This window comes from Salmo salar, chromosome 07 (assembly GCF_965601325.2).
Source record: "Salmo salar chromosome 07, fSalSal1, whole genome shotgun sequence".
Lineage (NCBI taxonomy): Eukaryota > Metazoa > Chordata > Actinopteri > Salmoniformes > Salmonidae > Salmo > Salmo salar.
In genome coordinates, this window is record NC_138297.1 from 468866 (window position 1) to 490706 (window position 21841).

The 21841-nt window shown below is 40.1% G+C and overlaps 12 non-coding genes across 12 annotated transcripts; all 12 read left to right on the top strand.

Annotated features, from left to right (window-relative positions):
- Positions 1-4777: 4777 nt before the first annotated feature.
- Positions 4778-4850, top strand: trnav-uac (transfer RNA valine (anticodon UAC)). Its single transcript has one exon. It is a non-coding gene; the product is annotated as a tRNA-Val (tRNA).
- A 4099-nt stretch (positions 4851-8949) lies between these two features.
- On the top strand, positions 8950-9022 carry trnav-aac (transfer RNA valine (anticodon AAC)). The gene has a single exon. It is a non-coding gene; the product is annotated as a tRNA-Val (tRNA).
- Positions 9023-9163: 141 nt separating this feature from the next.
- trnav-cac (transfer RNA valine (anticodon CAC)) lies at positions 9164-9236 on the top strand. Its single transcript has one exon. It is a non-coding gene; the product is annotated as a tRNA-Val (tRNA).
- A 970-nt stretch (positions 9237-10206) lies between these two features.
- On the top strand, positions 10207-10279 carry trnav-cac (transfer RNA valine (anticodon CAC)). The gene has a single exon. It is a non-coding gene; the product is annotated as a tRNA-Val (tRNA).
- Positions 10280-10626: 347 nt separating this feature from the next.
- Positions 10627-10699, top strand: trnav-aac (transfer RNA valine (anticodon AAC)). The gene has a single exon. It is a non-coding gene; the product is annotated as a tRNA-Val (tRNA).
- Positions 10700-10840: 141 nt separating this feature from the next.
- trnav-cac (transfer RNA valine (anticodon CAC)) lies at positions 10841-10913 on the top strand. Its single transcript has one exon. It is a non-coding gene; the product is annotated as a tRNA-Val (tRNA).
- Positions 10914-11046: 133 nt separating this feature from the next.
- trnav-aac (transfer RNA valine (anticodon AAC)) lies at positions 11047-11119 on the top strand. The gene has a single exon. It is a non-coding gene; the product is annotated as a tRNA-Val (tRNA).
- Positions 11120-11260: 141 nt separating this feature from the next.
- trnav-aac (transfer RNA valine (anticodon AAC)) lies at positions 11261-11333 on the top strand. The gene has a single exon. It is a non-coding gene; the product is annotated as a tRNA-Val (tRNA).
- Positions 11334-11688: 355 nt separating this feature from the next.
- trnav-uac (transfer RNA valine (anticodon UAC)) lies at positions 11689-11761 on the top strand. The gene has a single exon. It is a non-coding gene; the product is annotated as a tRNA-Val (tRNA).
- A 355-nt stretch (positions 11762-12116) lies between these two features.
- Positions 12117-12189, top strand: trnav-cac (transfer RNA valine (anticodon CAC)). The gene has a single exon. It is a non-coding gene; the product is annotated as a tRNA-Val (tRNA).
- A 133-nt stretch (positions 12190-12322) lies between these two features.
- Positions 12323-12395, top strand: trnav-uac (transfer RNA valine (anticodon UAC)). The gene has a single exon. It is a non-coding gene; the product is annotated as a tRNA-Val (tRNA).
- Positions 12396-18436: 6041 nt separating this feature from the next.
- On the top strand, positions 18437-18509 carry trnav-uac (transfer RNA valine (anticodon UAC)). Its single transcript has one exon. It is a non-coding gene; the product is annotated as a tRNA-Val (tRNA).
- Positions 18510-21841: the final 3332 nt, after the last annotated feature.

Consider the following 21841-nt stretch of genomic DNA (forward strand, 5'->3'; position numbering starts at 1 on the left):
CCCCCAAAAATCCAAATAAAGAGACGGATGATGAAATAGATAGTGAGGATCTTCAGTTGTTTGTAAAAAATAAGAGGTCATTGTCGAAAACCAGGGAGATGATGGGTTTTGGAAAAAAGAAAAAGTAGGATTTTTAAGGACTTGTTTGGCTCTGATTATACTTCTGCACACATTCATAATGATTACAGTCGCATCCCTAAATGGTAACAGTTTGAGAAACATGAGCAAATTTGAGCAGGTATTAGTGTCTGTTAAGGCAGACATGTTGTGTTTTCAAGAGACCAATTGGACAGACTCCAAAATGCAGGAGATTAAGAGTAAATGGTCAGATTTAATTTTTTGTAGTCATGGAGGGGATAAAACATGTGGTGTGGCTATTTTGATAAAAAATGATGTGGTGCAAAATGTAAAAGAAATATATGCTGACAATGATGGCAGACTTATTGTAATTGAATTTGAAGTTCAAAATGTAGTTTTTCGTTTAATTAATGTTTATGCTTCAAACATTGAATCTGAAAGGAGAGAAATGTTTCACAAATTAAAAACACTGTGCTCAGAAAACTGTATACTGATAGGAGATTTTAATGTGAGGTGTAGTAGAATGGATGCCTCTAGTTGTGCTAAATTCAGATATGACTCTTCTAGAAATGCATTATGGAAACTTATGAATGAGGAGAATCTAGTAGATATATGGAGGGCTGAAAATCCAAACAGAAGAGTATTCTCTAGAAGGCAGGTGGTTCTAAAGGAATTAAAACAAAGCAGAATTGATTTATGTCTAGCAAAACAAGAATTGGTGCAGAATGTTAAGAAGGTGTCATATACCTTTACAGCATATAGTGATCATGCAGTAATGTCATTTCAAATGGGTTTTGGTGTGGAGAGGAGAGGGGGAGGTGTCTGGTGTTTAAATGCCAGTCTGTTAAAGGAGGAAGGATATAGAAATGAAATTGTTGAATGTATTAATGATGAAATGTCTAATGTACTGTTAAAAGAGAATGTGTGTTTATGGTGGGAGGAAGTGAAAGTAAAAGTAAAAAATAGGAGTATTAGGTACGCAACAAATCATAACCGTTTAGATAAGCAGAAAGAAATAATGCTTAGGAATAGGATGTTGCATGAACTTGAAAAGGCTGATACGGATCCAGACTATGATGTTGTGAATTATTTCAAAATCCATGCAGAGCTGGGTCGTTATGAAAAAAATAAATGTTTGGGTGCTATTGTTAGGAGCAGGGCACAGTACGCTTTGGAGGGAGAGAAATGTACATCCTTTTTTTTGGGTCTGGAAAAAAGAAAACAAACTAAGAGTTACATTGTAGAGTTGGAAGATGAAAGAGGTGTAAAGGTAAACGATTTTGTTGGGATCTTAGAGACAGTTGAAACCTTTTACAGAAATCTTTACAAAAAGAATGATGTAGATAAAGTGTGTGTTGTAAAAGTGTTGGATACAATTAGTGCCAAAGTATCGCAGGCAGATAGAATGATGTGTGATGAAGAGATTTCGATTATGGAAATCAAGGAAGCAATTGTTAGCACGCAAGGTAATAAAAGTCCGGGTTTGGATGGTTTAACAAATGAGTTCTATAAAGTCTTTGTAGATATTTTGGCACCCATTTTAGTGAGGGTGTTTCATTATATGGAAGAGAATAAGGAAATCCCTGAGTCTATGTCAACTGGAATGTTAACGATCTTATTCAAAAATAGGGGCAGTAGATTAAAGTTAGAAAATTATAGGCCTATTAGCCTTCTAAATTCGGATTATAAGATACTGACTAAAGTGTTAGCGAATAGGATGAAAAAGGTGATTGGGAGTATTATTGAATCAACACAAGCCTACGGCATACCTGGAAGAGATATTTCAGATGTAATTTGTACAATTAGGGATGTTGTTAATCAAATGAAAAATGAAGGTGGTATAGTTTTAAGTTTGGACTTTAACAAAGCTTTCGATAGAGTGGAGCACAGCTGTTTATTACAGACTTTGGAGAGGTTTGGGTTTGGGCCAAAGTTTGTATCTTGGATCAACCTGTTGTATAGTGGGGCCAAAAGTTGTGTTAAATGTAACGGAGTGTTAACAGATACTTTCCCTGTGGAGAGGTCAGTAAGGCAGGGCTGTCCTTTGTCAGCTCTGCTGTACAGTGTTTCTACAGAACCGTTAGCTACATTGATAAATAGTAATAAAGAAGTAAGGGGTGTTGGAATCCCAGGTGGTGGTGTCAGTGTTGTACATCAGTACGCTGATGACACTACTTGTACTGTGAAGGATATAGAAAGTATTGGAAGCATTATGGGGATCATAGATATATATGGCAAGGCATCGGGTGCTAAAGTTAATATAGAGAAGACTGAAATAATGTTTGTTGGGGATATCAATGTAAACGGGTGTGAGATTCCATTCAAGAGCGCAAAGGATTTTATTAAAGTGCTGGGAGTAAACATTGGTGTAAAGGAGAAAGAGGCAAAAGATATAACTTGGACTGGGATCCTTAATAAAGTCAAGCTAACGTTGAATTTCTGGAAAAATAGAAAACTAAAGTTACAAGGGAAAGTAATTGTTGCAAATGCTTTGGTATTATCCAAATTTGTGTATGTTTTGGGAGTCCTGGACATGCCGGAGTGGGTCCTAAATGAATTGAATAATGTGGTGTCAAATTTTATATGGGATGGTAAAGGAGTGAGAATATCTCAGAAAACATTGATTGCTGACTATGTGGATGGAGGTTTAAAACTTGTAGATTTAGATGTCAAAAGAAAAGCTATTAGGATAAAAACAGTAAAGAAATATTTGTATGACAGTGAAGATTATGGCTGGAAACACTTCTTTAGAGTCTACTTAGAGGAGAGTGGTGGTTGTGAGGATAATGGTTTATTGATGGTGCTTAAAAGGGCAATGTTTGAAAAGGTACCAGATTTTTATAAAGAGGTGCTAAATGCATGGGCAGAGTTGTTGCCTAATGTATATTATGAATGTGGACATATTGACCTGATTATGAATCAACCTATATTTCTGAATGAGAAAATCAAGAACAAAGAAAAAGTTTTGTATAATAAAGTATTTATGAGTGCAGGTCTACGGCAAATAAAAGATTATACATATGAGGTAATTCCAGGGTTTTTACCTGGGGAAGCTATTTTTGACATAATCAATGAATGGGATGAAGAGGTGGGAAGGGGAACAGTGAATAATATGTATGACAAGATAAAGAATAGTATACCAAGAGCATGGGTTGATTTAATAAATAGTGAAGTTGAAAGAGAAGATTTATTTGTATTTCCTAATTTGTTCATTGGTAGCAGTAAGAAGAAAGTACATTTATCTAGTATACCAGTGAAAAGATTGTATAGAATAATGGTAGGAAAAGTGTGTAGAAGGCCGGCTGCTGAGAAATTTTGGAAAGTAGTTTTTCCGGAATTGGATGAAAAAAAGATATGGGGAAATTTAAATGTAAAATATAATAGTAAGGAGTGTGAAAATAATGATTTCAAACTAAGACATAATAGAATATTTACAAAGGTGGTGCTAAAGAAAATTAATTGTGAGATAGAAAGGGAATGCGACGTATGTGGACGTTTCCCGGAAACTCTTATGCATTTGTTTATAGAATGTGAGGATTTAAAATATTTTTTTTGTAAAGTTAAGGAAATGTTATGTAGAAACTGGGGGGGAGATTTCGTGAAAAAGTATGCGTGGGAGGAACTTTTGTTATTTGGAGTGTCTGGTAAATGTGAGGGTGCTAATGTGTGTTTGTTGAATATGGTTTTGAGTTTTGTGAGGTATGCTATTTTTTGTAGGAGGAATTATGTTTCTTTTGACAGAAAGAGGGTTCAGGTGTGGAGTATCTTTATAGCACTGTTCAGTAAACACATAGATATGTTGTTTAATTATGGGATGGAACATTTTGATGAGTCTTTTGTTGAAGGGAGTGGGTTAATTTCACGAGAGGAGAGTGGAGGTATCACTTATAATTTTTGAAAGCACTGTTTTGATATTTTCTTTGTTGATAATTTGATAGGGGGTGAATTGTTCACCTGCCTCTGTTAGTCTAGTGTCTTCTGTATTGTTCTCTGTGGATTGTACTGTAAACAGTAGATTGTACTGTAAATATTGTAAACAAACATTTTTGATAATAAAAAAAAAAAAAAAAAAAAAAAATCACGTTCGCTTAACAAGCGAAAGGTCCTCGGTTCGAAACCGGGCGGAAACAGTGCTCTTTGACACCTGCAGTAGGTACAGTACTTTTAAAAGAGAATAGTTATTTTCATAAATGCCTAAATTTGGAAATTTCAACACGTGCCATGAATATCTGTAAAATTCGGTTTACTCCTTGCAGCTGAATGTAGCAGCAGTGTCTGTAGTGTAGTGGTTATCACGTTCGCTTTACACGTGAAAGGTCCTCAGTTTGAAACCGGGAGGAAACAGTGCTCTTTGACATGTGCAGTAGGTACTGTACTATTAACAGAGAATAGTTATTTTCATAAATGCCTAATTTTGGAAATTTGAACACGTGCCATGAATATCTGTAAAATTCGGTTTACTCCTTGCAGATAATTGTTGAAGCAGTTTCTGTAGTGTAGCGGTTATCACGTTTGCTTAACACGCGAAAGGTCCTCGGTTTGAAACCGGGCGGAAACAGAGCTCTTTGACACGTGCAGTAGGTACTGTACTTTCAACAAAGAATTGTTATTTTCATGAATTCTGTATTTTGGAAATTCCAATACGTGCCATGAATATTTTTAAAATTCGGTTTACTCCTTGCAGCTAATTGTAGCAGTAGTTTCTGTGGTGTAGTGGTTATCACGTTTGCTTCACACGCGAAAGGTCCCTGGTTCGAAACCGGGCGGAAACAACACTCATTGACACATTCTGAAGTACCATAGTGGTAACAGAAAATTTCATGAATTCTTTATTTTGGAAATTCGAATACGTGCCATGAATATTTTTAAAATTCGGTTTACTCCTTGCAGGAAAATCAAGCAGCAGTTTCTGTAGTGTAGTGGCTATCGCGTTCGCTTTACACGCAAAAGGTCCTCGGTTCCAAACCCTGGCGGAAACAGTGCTCTTTGACACGTGCAGTAGGTACTCTACATTTTTTTTACATTTTAGTCATTTAGCAGACGCTCTTATCCAGAGCGACTTACAAATTGGTGCATTCACCTATAATATCCAGTGGAACAACCACTTTACAATAGTGCATCTAAATCTTTTAAGGGGGGGGGTTAGAAGGATTACTTTATCCTATCCCAGGTATTCCTTGAAGAGGTGGGGTTTCAGGTGTCTCCGGAAGGTCGTGATTGACTCCGCTGTCCTGGCGTCGTGAGGGAGCTTGTTCCACCATTGGGGTGCCAGAGCAGCGAACAGTTTTGACTGGGCTGAGCGGGAACTGTGCTTCCTCAGAGGTAGGGAGGCGAGCAGGCCAGAGGTGGATGAACGGAGTGCCCTTGTTTGGGTGTAGGGCCTGATCAGAGCCTGAAGGTACGGAGGTGCCGTTCCCCTCACAGCTCCGTAGGCAAGCACCATGGTCTTGTAGCGGATGCGAGCTTCGACTGGAAGCCAGTGGAGAGAGCGGAGGAGCGGGGTGACGTGAGAGAACTTGGGAAGGTTGAACACCAGACGGGCTGCGGCGTTCTGGATGAGTTGTAGGGGTTTAATGGCACAGGCAGGGAGCCCAGCCAACAGCGAGTTGCAGTAATCCAGACGGGAGATGACAAGTGCCTGGATTAGGACCTGCGCCGCTTCCTGTGTGAGGCAGGGTCGTACTCTGCGAATGTTGTAGAGCATGAACCTACAGGATCGGGTCACCGCCTTGATGTTGGTGGAGAACGACAGGGTGTTGTCCAGGGTCACGCCAAGGCTCTTAGCACTCTGGGAGGAGGACACAAGGGAGTTGTCAACCGTGATGGCGAGATCATGGAACGGGCAGTCCTTCCCCGGGAGGAAGAGCAGCTCCGTCTTGCCGAGGTTCAGCTTGAGGTGGTGATCCGTCATCCACACTGATATGTCTGCCAGACATGCAGAGATGCGATTCGCCACCTGGTTGTCAGAAGGGGGAAAGGAGAAGATTAATTGTGTGTCATCTGCATAGCAATGATATGAGAGACCATGTGAGGATATGACAGAGCCAAGTGACTTGGTGTATAGCGAGAATAGGAGTGGGCCAAGAACAGAGCCCTGGGGGACACCAGTGGTGAGAGCACGTGGTGCGGAGACAGATTCTCGCCACGCCACCTGGTAGGAGCGACCTGTCAGGTAGGACGCAATCCAAGCGTGCGCGGTGCCGGAGATGCCCAGCTCGGAGAGGGTGGAGAGGAGGATCTGATGGTTCACGGTATCAAAGGCAGCAGATAGGTCTAGAAGGATGAGAGCAGAGGAGAGAGAGTTAGCTTTAGCAGTGCGGAGAGCCTCCGTGACACAGAGAAGAGCAGTCTCAGTTGAATGCCCAGTCTTGAAACCTGACTGATTAGGATCAAGAAGGTCATTCTGAGAGAGATAGCAAGAGAGCTGGCCAAGCACGGCGCGTTCAAGAGTTTTGGAGAGAAAGGAAAGAAGGGATACTGGCCTGTAGTTGTTGACATCGGAGGGATCGAGTGTAGGTTTTTTCAGAAGGGGTGCAACTCTCGCTCTCTTGAAGACGGAAGGGACGTAGCCAGCGGTCAAGGATGCGTTGATGAGCGAGGTGAGGTAGGGGAGAAGGTCTCCGGAAATGGTCTGGAGAAGAGAGGAGGGGATAGGGTCAAGTGGGCAGGTTGTTGGGCGGCCGGCCGTCACAAGACGCGAGAGTTCATCTGGAGAGAGAGGGGAGAAAGAGGTCAAAGCACAGGGTAGGGCAGTGTGAGCAGGACCAGCAGTGTCGTTTGACTTAGCAAACGAGGATCGGATGTCGTCAACCTTCTTTTCAAAATGGTTGACGAAGTCATCCGCAGAGAGGGAGGAGGGGGGGGGGAGGGGGAGGAGGATTAAGGAGGGAGGAGAAGGTAGCAAAGAGCTTCCTAGGGTTAGAGGCAGATGCTTGGAGTTTAGAGTGGTAGAAAGTGGCTTTAGCAGCAGAGACAGAAGAGGAAAATGTAGAGAGGAGGGAGTGAAAGGATGCCAGGTCCGCAGGGAGGCGAGTTTTCCTCCATTTCCGCTCGGCTGCCCGGAGCCCTGTTCTGTGAGCTCGCAGTGAGTCGTCGAGCCACGGAGCAGGAGGGGAGGACCGAGCCGGCCTGGAGGATAGGGGACAGAGGAAATCAAAGGATGCAGAGAGGGAGGAGAGGAGGGTTGAGGAGGCAGAATCAGGAGATAGGTTGGAGAAGGTTTGAGCAGAGGGAAGAGATGATAGGATGGAGGAGGAGAGAGTAGCGGGAGAGAGAGAGCGAAGGTTGGGACGGCGCAATACCATCCGAGTAGGGGGAGAGTGAGAAGTGTTGGATGAGAGCGAGAGGGAAAAGGATACAAGGTAGTGGTCGGAGACTTGGAGGGGAGTTGCAATGAGATTAGTGGAAGAACAGCATCTAGTAAAGATGAGGTCAAGCGTATTGCCTGCCTTGTGAGTAGGGGGGGAAGGTGAGAGGGTGAGGTCGAAAGAGGAGAGGAGTGGAAAGAAGGAGGCAGAGAGGAATGAGTCGAAGGTAGACGTGGGGAGGTTAAAGTCACCCAGAACTGTGAGAGGTGAGCCATCCTCAGGAAAGGAACTTATCAAGGCGTCAAGCTCATTGATGAACTCTCCAAGGGAACCTGGAGGGCGATAAATGATAAGGATGTTAAGCTTGAAAGGGCTGGTAACTGTGACAGCATGGAATTCAAATGAGGAGATAGACAGATGGGTCAGGGGAGAAAGAGAGAATGTCCACTTGGGAGAGATGAGGATTCCAGTGCCACCACCCCGCTGGCTCGATGCTCTAGGGGTATGCGAGAACACGTAGTCAGACGAGGAGAGAGCAGTAGGAGTAGCAGTGTTATCTGTGGTGATCCATGTTTCCGTCAGCGCCAGGAAGTCTAGGGACTGGAGGGTAGCATAGGCTGAGATGAACTCAGCCTTGTTGGCCGCAGACCGGCAGTTCCAGAGGCTGCCGGAGACCTGGAACTCCACGTGGGTCGTGCGCGCTGGGACCACCAGGTTAGAGCGGCAGCGGCCACGCGGTGTGGAGCGTTTGTATGGCCTGTGCAGAGGAGAGAGAACAGGGATAGGCAGACACATAGTAGACAAGCTACAGAAGAGGCTACGCTAATGCAAATGAGATTGGAGTGACAAGTGGACTACACGTCTCGAATGTTCAGGAAGTTAAGCTTACGTTGCAAAAATGTTATTGACTAAAATGATACAGTACTGCTGGCTGGTGGAGTAGGCTAGCTAGCAGTGGCTGCGTTGTTGACTTTGAACGTGTAGCTGGCTAGGTAACCTCGGTAGTTTCAGTACTACACCTTGTCATGATACAAAGCAACTTTGTAGCTAGCTAGCTAACATAACACTAATCAAGACGTTCCTTGTAGTGTATTTAGTTTCAACAATGCTGCTCGTCGGTAATAGTTGGCTAGGTTAGGAAAAATGGCGTCGCGGGGGACGGAAATAGCTGGCTAGCTAACCTCGATGGCTGGCTAGCTAACAATTATCAATTAACAATTATCAAGCTATGACAAAGACAACTAGGTAGCTCGCTAGGTAACACTGCACTAGTCAAATCGTTCCGTTGTGAAGTATTAGTAACTACAGCGCTGCTAGTCGGTAACGGATGGCTATCTGGCAGTGGGTTAATGATGACTAGGTGTGTTGAGTAAGTCTGGCGCCGCGTCGCGGCTGGCTAGCACACCTCGATAATACTCAAACTCAAACTACACAATTATCTCTACTATACTCTACTATTAACAGAGAATAGTTATTTTCATAAATGCCTAATTTTGGAAATTTGAACACGTGCCATGAATATCTGTAAAATTCGGTTTACTCCTTGCAGATAATTGTTGCAGAAGTTTCTGTAGTGTAGTGGTTATCACGTTCGCTTAACACGCGAAAGGTCCTCGGTTCAAAACCGGGCGGAAACAGAGCTCTTTGACACATGCAGTAGGTCCTGTACTTTCAACAAAGAATTGTTATTTTCATATATTCTGTATTTTGGAAATTCGAATACGTGCCATGAATATCTGTAAAATTTTGTTTACTCCTCGCTGCGAAATGTAGCAGCAGTTTCTGTAGTGTAGTGGTTATCACGTTTGCTTCACACGCGAAAGATCCCTGGTTCGAAACCGGGCGGAAACAACGCTCATTGACATGTTCTGATTTACCGTAGTGGTAACAGAAAATTTCATGAATTCTTTATTTTGGAAATTCGAATACGTGCCCTGAATATCTGTAAAATTCGGTTTACTTCTTGCAGGAAAATCAAGCAGTAGTTTCTGTGGTCTAGTGGTTATCACGTTTGCTTCACACGCGAAAGGTCCCTGGTTCGAAACCGGGCGGAAACAAAACTCATTGACACATTCTGAAGTACCATAGTGGTAACAGAAAATTTCATGAATTCTTTATTTTGGAAATTCGAATACGTGCCATGAATATTTTTAAAATTCGGTTTACTTCTTGCAGGAAAATCAAGCAGAAGTTTCTGTAGTGTAGTGGTTATCACGTTCGCTTTACACGCGAAAGGTCCTCGGGCGGAAACAGTGCTCTTTGACACCTGCAGTAGGTACAGTACTTTTAAAAGAGAATAGTTATTTTCATAAATGCCTAAATTTGGAAATTTCAACACTTGCCATGAATATCTGTAAAATTCGGTTTACTCCTTGCAGCTGAATGTAGCAGCAGTGTCTGTAGTGTAGTGGTTATCACGTTCGCTTTACACGTGAAAGGTCCTCAGTTTGAAACCGGGAGGAAACAGTGCTCTTTGACATGTGCAGTAGGTACTGTACTATTAACAGAGAATAGTTATTTTCATAAATGCCTAATTTTGGAAATTTGAACACGTGCCATGAATATCTGTAAAATTCGGTTTACTCCTTGCAGATAATTGTTGAAGCAGTTTCTGTAGTGTAGCGGTTATCACGTTTGCTTAACACGCGAAAGGTCCTCGGTTTGAAACCGGGCGGAAACAGAGCTCTTTGACACGTGCAGTAGGTACTGTACTTTCAACAAAGAATTGTTATTTTCATGAATTCTGTATTTTGGAAATTCGAATACGTGCCATGAATATCTGTAAAATTCGATTTACTCCTCGCAGCTAATTGTAGCAGTAGTTTCTGTGGTGTAGTGGTTATCACGTTTGCTTCACACGCGAAAGGTCCCTGGTTCGAAACCGGGCGGAAACAACGCTCATTGACACATTCTGAAGTACCATAGTGGTAACAGAAAATTTCATGAATTCTTTATTTTGGAAATTCGAATACGTGCCATGAATATTTTTAAAATTCGGTTTACTCCTTGCAGAAAAATCAAGCAGCAGTTTCTGTAGTGTAGTGGTTATCACGTTCTCTTTACACGTGAAAGGTCCTCAGTTTGAAACTGGGAGGAAACAGTGCTCTTTGACACGTGCAGTAGGTACTGTACTATTAACAGAGAATAGTTATTTTCATAAATGCCTAATTTTGGAAATTTGAACGCGTGCCATGAATATCTGTAAAATTCGGTTTACTCCTTGCAGATAATTGTTGCAGAAGTTTCTGTAGTGTAGTGGTTATCACGTTCGCTTAACACGCGAAAGGTCCTCGGTTCGAAACCGGGCGGAAACAGAGCTCTTTGACACGTGCAGTAGGTACTGTACTTTCAACAAAGAATTGTTATTTTCATGAATTCTGTATTTTGGAAATTCGAATACGTGCCATGAATATCTGTAAAATTCGGTTTACTCCTCGCAGCTAAATGTAGCAGCAGTTTCTGTAGTGTAGTGGTTATCACGTTTGCTTCACACGCGAAAGGTCCCTGGTTCGAAACCGGGCGGAAACAACACTCATTGACACATTGTGATTTACCGTAGTGGTAACAGAAAATTTCATGAATTCTTTATTTTGGAAATTCGAATACGTGCCCTGAATATCTGTAAAATTCGGTTTACTTCTTGCAGGAACATCAAGCAGAAGTTTCTGTAGTGTAGTGGTTATCACGTTCGCTTAACAAGCGAAAGGTCCTCGGTTTGAAACCGGGCGGAAACAGTGCTCTTTGACACCTGCAGTAGGTACTCTACTATTAACAGAGAATAGTTATTTTCATAAATGCCTAATTTTGGAAATTTGAACACGTGCCATGAATATCTGTAAAATTCGGTTTACTCCTTGCAGATAATTGTTGCAGAAGTTTCTGTAGTGTAGTGGTTATCACGTTCGCTTAACACGCGAAAGGTCCTCGGTTCAAAACCGGGCGGAAACAGAGCTCTTTGACACATGCAGTAGGTACAGTACTTTTAAAAGAGAATAGTTATTTTCATAAATGCCTAAATTTGGAAATTTCAACACGTGCCATGAATATCTGAATAATTCGGTTTACTCCTTGCAGCTAAATGTAGCAGCAGTTTCTGTAGTGTAGTGGTTATCACGTTAGCTTTACACGTGAAAGGTCCTCAGTTTGAAACCAGGAGGAAACACTGCTCTTTGACATGTGCAGTAGGTACTGTACTATTAACAGAGAATAGTTATTTTCATAAATGCCTACTTTTGGAAATTTGAACACGTGCCATGAATATCTGTAAAATTCTGTTTACTTCTTGCAGGAAAATCAAGCAGCAGTTTCTGTAGTGTAGTGGTTATCGCGTTCGCTTTACACGCGAAAGGTCCTCGGTTCGAAACCGGGCGGAAACAGTGCTCTTTGACAAGTGCAGTAGGTACTCTACTATTAACAGAGAATAGTTTTTTTCATAAATGCCTAATTTTGGAAATTTGATCACGTGCCATGAATATCTGTAAAATTCGGTTTACTCCTTGCAGATAATTGTTGCAGAAGTTTCTGTAGTGTAGTGGTTATCAGGTTCGCTTAACACGCGAAAGGTCCTCGGTTCGAAACCGGGCGGAAACAGAGCTCTTTGACACGTGCAGTAGGTACTGTACTTTCAACAAAGAATTGTTATTTTCATGAATTCTGTATTTTGGAAATTCGAATACGTGCCATGAATATCTGTAAAATTCGGTTTACTCCTCGCAGCTAAATGTAGCAGCAGTTTCTGTAGTGTAGTGGTTATCACTTTTGCTTCACACGCGAAAGGTCCCTGGTTCGAAACCGGGCGGAAACAACGCTCATTGACACATTCTGAAGTACCATAGTGGTAACAAAAAATTTCATGAATTCTTTATTTTGGAAATTCGAATACGTGCCCTGAATATCTGTAAAATTCGGTTTACTTCTTGCAGGAAAATCAAGCAGCAGTTTCTATAGTGTAGTGGATATCACGTTCGCTTTACACGCGAAAGGTCCTTGGTTCGAAACCGGGCTGAAACAGTGCTCTTAAACACGTGCAGTAGGTACAGTACTTTTAAAAGAGAATAGTTATTTTCATAAATTCCTAAATTTGGAAATTTCAACACGTGCCATGAATATCTGTAAAATTCGGTTTACTCCTTGAAGATAATTGTTGAAGCAGTTTCTGTAGTGTAGCGGTTATCACGTTCGCTTTACACGCCCCTTTTTGGAGTTTCAGGAAGTGGAAGAGAAGCAGGTGTCTGAGTGCTTGAGAGAGAATATCGTTTTTTTTTGGAGGTCTAGTTGACTTATAAGTTTGAAAGTTTGTGAGTGACTGTAGTGAAGTTTCTGTGAAACGTTTTTGCTATTGTCCCCCATCAGCGTGAGCTGTTTGGGGGATATTGCTTAAAATAACCGGACGGACAACATGGCTTCGACATCAAGAATACAAACGACGACGAGAAAGGACAACAGTGAAATCAGAATGTTAAACGAAGAACTGAAAAAAAGAACATATGAGAAGGAACTGACGGTGAACGTGGAAATAAGTGGAGAAGGGAAAATAACAACGATGGAATTGCTGAGAGGAATAAAGGAAGTTTGCGGAACAATACTGGGATGTCGAATGAAAGACGGGAATAAGTATGAAGTAACAATGTCTCATGTAAATGGAAAAGAAAGACTAATAGACGGGCTAAAGATAAAGAACTGTCAAATCATGGCTAAAGAACTAGGGAACGATGAGCTGGTGGTGTCCTTTTTGAACTTGCCCGCATACATTACGGATGAGGAGATAGAAGAGAAACTAAAAGGCTGGAAGGTGAAGGCGACCACGCCAATCAAGAGGAGGATGTGGCCAGGAACGGACATTGTAGATGGGACAAGATTTTGCAAGGTAAAGTTTACAGACAATGTGCAATCCTTGCCATATTCTACAAAATTTAACACTGTCGAGGGATTTGAATATTTTCGTGTAATCCACGACAATCAAGTGAAGGTATGTAGATTATGTATTCAGCCGGGGCACATACTTAAGGAATGTCCGGAATTCACATGCCACAAATGTAGTGAACAAGGGCATTATGCCAGAGAATGTCGGAACATAGGAAATGTGTGCAAAATGTGTGACAGACCTAAAGTTAGATGTAGCTGTAATAAGGGAGAAAATCACTTACTTTTGCAAACAATGGACCTCACGTCTGAGGAAGAGGGGAGTGTGCCTATGGAGAGGGAGGATGAGAGTGACATGGAGAGTGTGACTCCAGAGACAGTGGCAGATAAGCTTGAAGAGCCTGTAATGTCTCCTGGCAAAGCACGAGACGCCGTTTTAGTCTCTGCTGCTGACAAGGTGGAACAGCAGCACATGATGGGTGAAAGACATACACAGGTAGAGATGGTGCAAGGTGCTTCTCAGGTGCCTGAGCCAGCTTTAAGCCTGTGTAAAAATTACACCAAAGAGTGGGCTGGGTCCACTGAAGTCACGGGCACTGTTAAAGCGCACTTTTCAAAAGGCTTCCCCGCCGATCCCCCCAAAAATCCAAATAAAGAGACGGATGATGAAATAGATAGTGAGGATCTTCAGTTGTTTGTAAAAAATAAGAGGTCATTGTCGAAAACCAGGGAGATGATGGGTTTAGGAAAAAAGAAAAAGTAGGATTTTTAAGGACTTGTTTGGCTCTGATTATACTTCTGCACACATTCATAATGATTACAGTCGCATCCCTAAATGGTAACAGTTTGAGAAACATGAGCAAATTTGAGCAGGTATTAGTGTCTGTTAAGGCAGACATGTTGTGTTTTCAAGAGACCAATTGGACAGACTCCAAAATGCAGGAGATTAAGAGTAAATGGTCAGATTAAATTTTTTGTAGTCATGGAGGGGATAAAACATGTGGTGTGGCTATTTTGATAAAAAATGATGTGGTGCAAAATGTAAAAGAAATATATGCTGACAATGATGGCAGACTTATTGTAATTGAATTTGAAGTTCAAAATGTAGTTTTTCGTTTAATTAATGTTTATGCTTCAAACATTGAATCTGAAAGGAGAGAAATGTTTCACAAATTAAAAACACTGTGCTCAGAAAACTGTATACTGATAGGAGATTTTAATGTGAGGTGTAGTAGAATGGATGCCTCTAGTTGTGCTAAATTCAGATATGACTCTTCTAGAAATGCATTATGGAAACTTATGAATGAGGAGAATCTAGTAGATATATGGAGGGCTGAAAATCCAAACAGAAGAGTATTCTCTAGAAGGCAGGTGGTTCTAAAGGAATTAAAACAAAGCAGAATTGATTTATGTCTAGCAAAACAAGAATTGGTGCAGAATGTTAAGAAGGTGTCATATACCTTTACAGCATATAGTGATCATGCAGTAATGTCATTTCAAATGGGTTTTGGTGTGGAGAGGAGAGGGGGAGGTGTCTGGTGTTTAAATGCCAGTCTGTTAAAGGAGGAAGGATATAGAAATGAAATTGTTGAATGTATTAATGATGAAATGTCTAATGTACTGTTAAAAGAGAATGTGTGTTTATGGTGGGAGGAAGTGAAAGTAAAAGTAAAAAATAGGAGTATTAGGTACGCAAAAAATCATAACCGTTTAGATAAGCAGAAAGAAATAATGCTTAGGAATAGGATGTTGCATGAACTTGAAAAGGCTGATACGGATCCAGACTATGATGTTGTGAATTATTTGAAAATCCATGCAGAGCTGGGTCGTTATGAAAAAAATAAATGTTTGGGTGCTATTGTTAGGAGCAGGGCACAGTACGCTTTGGAGGGAGAGAAATGTACATCCTTTTTTTGGGGTCTGGAAAAAAGAAAACAAACTAAGAGTTACATTGTAGAGTTGGAAGATGAAAGAGGTGTAAAGGTAAACGATTTTGTTGGGATCTTAGAGACAGTTGAAACCTTTTACAGAAATCTTTACAAAAAGAATGATGTAGATAAAGTGTGTGTTGTAAAAGTGTTGGATACAATTAGTGCCAAAGTATCGCAGGCAGATAGAATGATGTGTGATCAAGAGATTTCGATTATGGAAATCAAGGAAGCAATTGTTAGCACGCAAGGTAATAAAAGTCCGGGTTTGGATGGTTTAACAAATGAGTTCTATAAAGTCTTTGTAGATATTTTGGCACCCATTTTAGTGAGGGTGTTTCATTATATGGAAGAGAATAAGGAAATCCCTGAGTCTATGTCAACTGGAATGTTAACGATCTTATTCAAAAATAGGGGCAGTAGATTAAAGTTAGAAAATTATAGGCCTATTAGCCTTCTAAATTCGGATTATAAGATACTGACTAAAGTGTTAGCGAATAGGATGAAAAAGGTGATTGGGAGTATTATTGAATCAACACAAGCCTACGGCATACCTGGAAGAGATATTTCAGATGTAATTTGTACAATTAGGGATGTTGTTAATCAAATGAAAAATGAAGGTGGTATAGTTTTAAGTTTGGACTTTAACAAAGCTTTCGATAGAGTGGAGCACAGCTTTTTATTACAGACTTTGGAGAGGTTTGGGTTTGGGCCAAAGTTTGTATCTTGGATCAACCTGTTGTATAGTGGGGCTAAAAGTTGTGTTAAATGTAACGGAGTGTTAACAGATACTTTCCCTGTGGAGAGGTCAGTAAGGCAGGGCTGTCCTTTGTCAGCTCTGCTGTACAGTGTTTCTACAGAACCGTTAGCTACATTGATAAATAGTAATAAAGAAGTAAGGGGTGTTGGAATCCCAGGTGGTGGTGTCAGTGTTGTACATCAGTACGCTGATGACACTACTTGTACTGTGAAGGATATAGAAAGTATTGGAAGCATTATGGGGATCATAGATATATATGGCAAGGCATCGGGTGCTAAAGTTAATATAGAGAAGACTGAAATAATGTTTGTTGGGGATATCAATGTAAACGGGTGTGAGATTCCATTCAAGAGCGCAAAGGATTTTATTAAAGTGCTGGGAGTAAACATTGGTGTAAAGGAGAAAGAGGCAAAAGATATAACTTGGACTGGGATACTTAATAAAGTCAAGCTAACGTTGAATTTCTGGAAAAATAGAAAACTAAAGTTACAAGGGAAAGTAATTGTTGCAAATGCTTTGGTATTATCCAAATTTGTGTATGTTTTGGGAGTCCTGGACATGCCGGAGTGGGTCCTAAATGAATTGAATAATGTGGTGTCAAATTTTATTTGGGATGGTAAAGGAGTGAGAATATCTCAGAAAACATTGATTGCTGACTATGTGGATGGAGGTTTAAAACTTGTAGATTTAGATGTCAAAAGAAAAGCTATTAGGATAAAAACAGTAAAGAAATATTTGTATGACAGTGAAGATTATGGCTGGAAACACTTCTTTAGAGTCTACTTAGAGGAGAGTGGTGGTTGTGAGGATAATGGTTTATTGATGGGGCTTAAAAGGGCAATGTTTGAAAAGGTACCAGATTTTTATAAAGAGGTGCTAAATGCATGGGCAGAGTTGTTGCCTAATGTATATTATGAATGTGGACATATTGACCTGATTATGAATCAACCTATATTTCTGAATGAGAAAATCAAGAACAAAGAAAAAGTTTTGTATAATAAAGTATTTATGAGTGCAGGTCTACGGCAAATAAAAGATTATACTTATGAGGTAATTCCAGGGTTTTTACCTGGGGAAGCTATTTTTGACATAATCAATGAATGGGATGAAGAGGTGGGAAGGGGAACAGTGAATAATATGTATGACAAGATAAAGAATAGTATACCAAGAGCATGGGTTGATTTAATAAATAGTGAAGTTGAAAGAGAAGATTTATTTGTATTTCCTAATTTGTTCATTGGTAGCAGTAAGAAGAAAGTACATTTATCTAGTATACCAGTGAAAAGATTGTATAGAATAATGGTAGGAAAAGTGTGTAGAAGGCCGGCTGCTGAGAAATTTTGGAAAGTAGTTTTTCCGGAATTGGATGAAAAAAAAGATATGGGGAAATTTAAATGTAAAATATAATAGTAAGGAGTGTGAAAATAATGATTTCAAACTAAGACATAATAGAATATTTACAAAGGTGGTGCTAAAGAAAATTAATTGTGAGATAGAAAGGGAATGCGACGTATGTGGACGTTTCCCGGAAACTCTTATGCATTTGTTTATAGAATGTGAGGATTTAAAATATTTTTTTTGTAAAGTTAAGGAAATGTTATGTAGAAACTGGGGGGGAGATTTCGTGAAAAAGTATGCGTGGGAGGAACTTTTGTTATTTGGAGTGTCTGGTAAATGTGAGGGTGCTAATGTGTGTTTGTTGAATATGGTTTTGAGTTTTGTGAGGTATGCTATTTTTTGTAGGAGGAATTATGTTTCTTTTGACAGAAAGAGGGTTCAGGTGTGGAGTATCTTTATAGCACTGTTCAGTAAACACATAGATATGTTGTTTAATTATGGGATGGAACATTTTGATGAGTCTTTTGTTGAAGGGAGTGGGTTAATTTCACGAGAGGAGAGTGGAGGTATCACTTATAATTTTTGAAAGCACTGTTTTGATATTTTCTTTGTTGATAATTTGATAGGGGGTGAATTGTTCACCTGCCTCTGTTAGTCTAGTGTCTTCTGTATTGTTCTCTGTGGATTGTACTGTAAACAGTAGATTGTACTGTAAATATTGTAAACAAACATTTTTGATAATAAAAAACAAAAAAAAAAAAAAATCACGTTCGCTTAACACGCGAAAGGTCCTCGGTTCGAAACCGGGCGGAAACAGAGCTCTTTGACACGTGCAGTAGGTACTGTACTTTCAACAAAGAATTGTTATTTTCATGAATTCTGTATTTTGGAAATTCGAATACGTGCCATGAATATCTGTAAAATTCGGTTTACTCCTCGCAGCTAATTGTAGCAGTAGTTTCTGTGGTATAGTGGTTATCACTTTTGCTTCACACGCGAAAGGTCCCTGGTTCGAAACCGGGCGGAAACAACGCTCATTGACACATTCTGAAGTACCATAGTGGTAACAAAAAATTTCATGAATTCTTTATTTTGGAAATTCGAATACGTGCCCTGAATATCTGTAAAATTCGGTTTACTTCTTGCAGGAAAATCAAGCAGCAGTTTCTATAGTGTAGTGGATATCACGTTCGCTTTACACGCGAAAGGTCCTTGGTTCGAAACCGGGCTGAAACAGTGCTCTTAAACACGTGCAGTAGGTACAGTACTTTTAAAAGAGAATAGTTATTTTCATAAATTCCTAAATTTGGAAATTTCAACACGTGCCATGAATATCTGTAAAATTCGGTTTACTCCTTGAAGATAATTGTTGAAGCAGTTTCTGTAGTGTAGCGGTTATCACGTTCGCTTTACACGCCCCTTTTTGGAGTTTCAGGAAGTGGAAGAGAAGCAGGTGTCTGAGTGCTTGAGAGAGAATATCGTTTTTTTTTGGAGGTCTAGTTGACTTATAAGTTTGAAAGTTTGTGAGTGACTGTAGTGAAGTTTCTGTGAAACGTTTTTGCTATTGTCCCCCATCAGCGTGAGCTGTTTGGGGGATATTGCTTAAAATAACCGGACGGACAACATGGCTTCGACATCAAGAATACAAACGACGACGAGAAAGGACAACAGTGAAATCAGAATGTTAAACGAAGAACTGAAAAAAAGAACATATGAGAAGGAACTGACGGTGAACGTGGAAATAAGTGGAGAAGGGAAAATAACAACGATGGAATTGCTGAGAGGAATAAAGGAAGTTTGCGGAACAATACTGGGATGTCGAATGAAAGACGGGAATAAGTATGAAGTAACAATGTCTCATGTAAATGGAAAAGAAAGACTAATAGACGGGCTAAAGATAAAGAACTGTCAAATCATGGCTAAAGAACTAGGGAACGATGAGCTGGTGGTGTCCTTTTTGAACTTGCCCGCATACATTACGGATGAGGAGATAGAAGAGAAACTAAAAGGCTGGAAGGTGAAGGCGACCACGCCAATCAAGAGGAGGATGTGGCCAGGAACGGACATTGTAGATGGGACAAGATTTTGCAAGGTAAAGTTTACAGACAATGTGCAATCCTTGCCATATTCTACAAAATTTAACACTGTCGAGGGATTTGAATATTTTCGTGTAATCCACGACAATCAAGTGAAGGTATGTAGATTATGTATTCAGCCGGGGCACATACTTAAGGAATGTCCGGAATTCACATGCCACAAATGTAGTGAACAAGGGCATTATGCCAGAGAATGTCGGAACATAGGAAATGTGTGCAAAATGTGTGACAGACCTAAAGTTAGATGTAGCTGTAATAAGGGAGAAAATCACTTACTTTTGCAAACAATGGACCTCACGTCTGAGGAAGAGGGGAGTGTGCCTATGGAGAGGGAGGATGAGAGTGACATGGAGAGTGTGACTCCAGAGACAGTGGCAGATAAGCTTGAAGAGCCTGTAATGTCTCCTGGCAAAGCACGAGACGCCGTTTTAGTCTCTGCTGCTGACAAGGTGGAACAGCAGCACATGATGGGTGAAAGACATACACAGGTAGAGATGGTGCAAGGTGCTTCTCAGGTGCCTGAGCCAGCTTTAAGCCTGTGTAAAAATTACACCAAAGAGTGGGCTGGGTCCACTGAAGTCACGGGCACTGTTAAAGCGCACTTTTCAAAAGGCTTCCCCGCCGATCCCCCCAAAAATCCAAATAAAGAGACGGATGATGAAATAGATAGTGAGGATCTTCAGTTGTTTGTAAAAAATAAGAGGTCATTGTCGAAAACCAGGGAGATGATGGGTTTTGGAAAAAAGAAAAAGTAGGATTTTTAAGGACTTGTTTGGCTCTGATTATACTTCTGCACACATTCATAATGATTACAGTCGCATCCCTAAATGGTAACAGTTTGAGAAACATGAGCAAATTTGAGCAGGTATTAGTGTCTGTTAAGGCAGACATGTTGTGTTTTCAAGAGACCAATTGGACAGACTCCAAAATGCAGGAGATTAAGAGTAAATGGTCAGATTTAATTTTTTGTAGTCATGGAGGGGATAAAACATGTGGTGTGGCTATTTTGATAAAAAATGATGTGGTGCAAAATGTAAAAGAAATATATGCTGACAATGATGGCAGACTTATTGTAATTGAATTTGAAGTTCAAAATGTAGTTTTTCGTTTAATTAATGTTTATGCTTCAAACATTGAATCTGAAAGGAGAGAAATGTTTCACAAATTAAAAACACTGTGCTCAGAAAACTGTATACTGATAGGAGATTTTAATGTGAGGTGTAGTAGAATGGATGCCTCTAGTTGTGCTAAATTCAGATATGACTCTTCTAGAAATGCATTATGGAAACTTATGAATGAGGAGAATCTAGTAGATATATGGAGGGCTGAAAATCCAAACAGAAGAGTATTCTCTAGAAGGCAGGTGGTTCTAAAGGAATTAAAACAAAGCAGAATTGATTTATGTCTAGCAAAACAAGAATTGGTGCAGAATGTTAAGAAGGTGTCATATACCTTTACAGCATATAGTGATCATGCAGTAATGTCATTTCAAATGGGTTTTGGTGTGGAGAGGAGAGGGGGAGGTGTCTGGTGTTTAAATGCCAGTCTGTTAAAGGAGGAAGGATATAGAAATGAAATTGTTGAATGTATTAATGATGAAATGTCTAATGTACTGTTAAAAGAGAATGTGTGTTTATGGTGGGAGGAAGTGAAAGTAAAAGTAAAAAATAGGAGTATTAGGTACGCAAAAAATCATAACCGTTTAGATAAGCAGAAAGAAATAATGCTTAGGAATAGGATGTTGCATGAACTTGAAAAGGCTGATACGGATCCAGACTATGATGTTGTGAATTATTTGAAAATCCATGCAGAGCTGGGTCGTTATGAAAAAAATAAATGTTTGGGTGCTATTGTTAGGAGCAGGGCACAGTACGCTTTGGAGGGAGAGAAATGTACATCCTTTTTTTGGGGTCTGGAAAAAAGAAAACAAACTAAGAGTTACATTGTAGAGTTGGAAGATGAAAGAGGTGTAAAGGTAAACGATTTTGTTGGGATCTTAGAGACAGTTGAAACCTTTTACAGAAATCTTTACAAAAAGAATGATGTAGATAAAGTGTGTGTTGTAAAAGTGTTGGATACAATTAGTGCCAAAGTATCGCAGGCAGATAGAATGATGTGTGATCAAGAGATTTCGATTATGGAAATCAAGGAAGCAATTGTTAGCACGCAAGGTAATAAAAGTCCGGGTTTGGATGGTTTAACAAATGAGTTCTATAAAGTCTTTGTAGATATTTTGGCACCCATTTTAGTGAGGGTGTTTCATTATATGGAAGAGAATAAGGAAATCCCTGAGTCTATGTCAACTGGAATGTTAACGATCTTATTCAAAAATAGGGGCAGTAGATTAAAGTTAGAAAATTATAGGCCTATTAGCCTTCTAAATTCGGATTATAAGATACTGACTAAAGTGTTAGCGAATAGGATGAAAAAGGTGATTGGGAGCATTATTGAATCAACACAAGCCTACGGCAT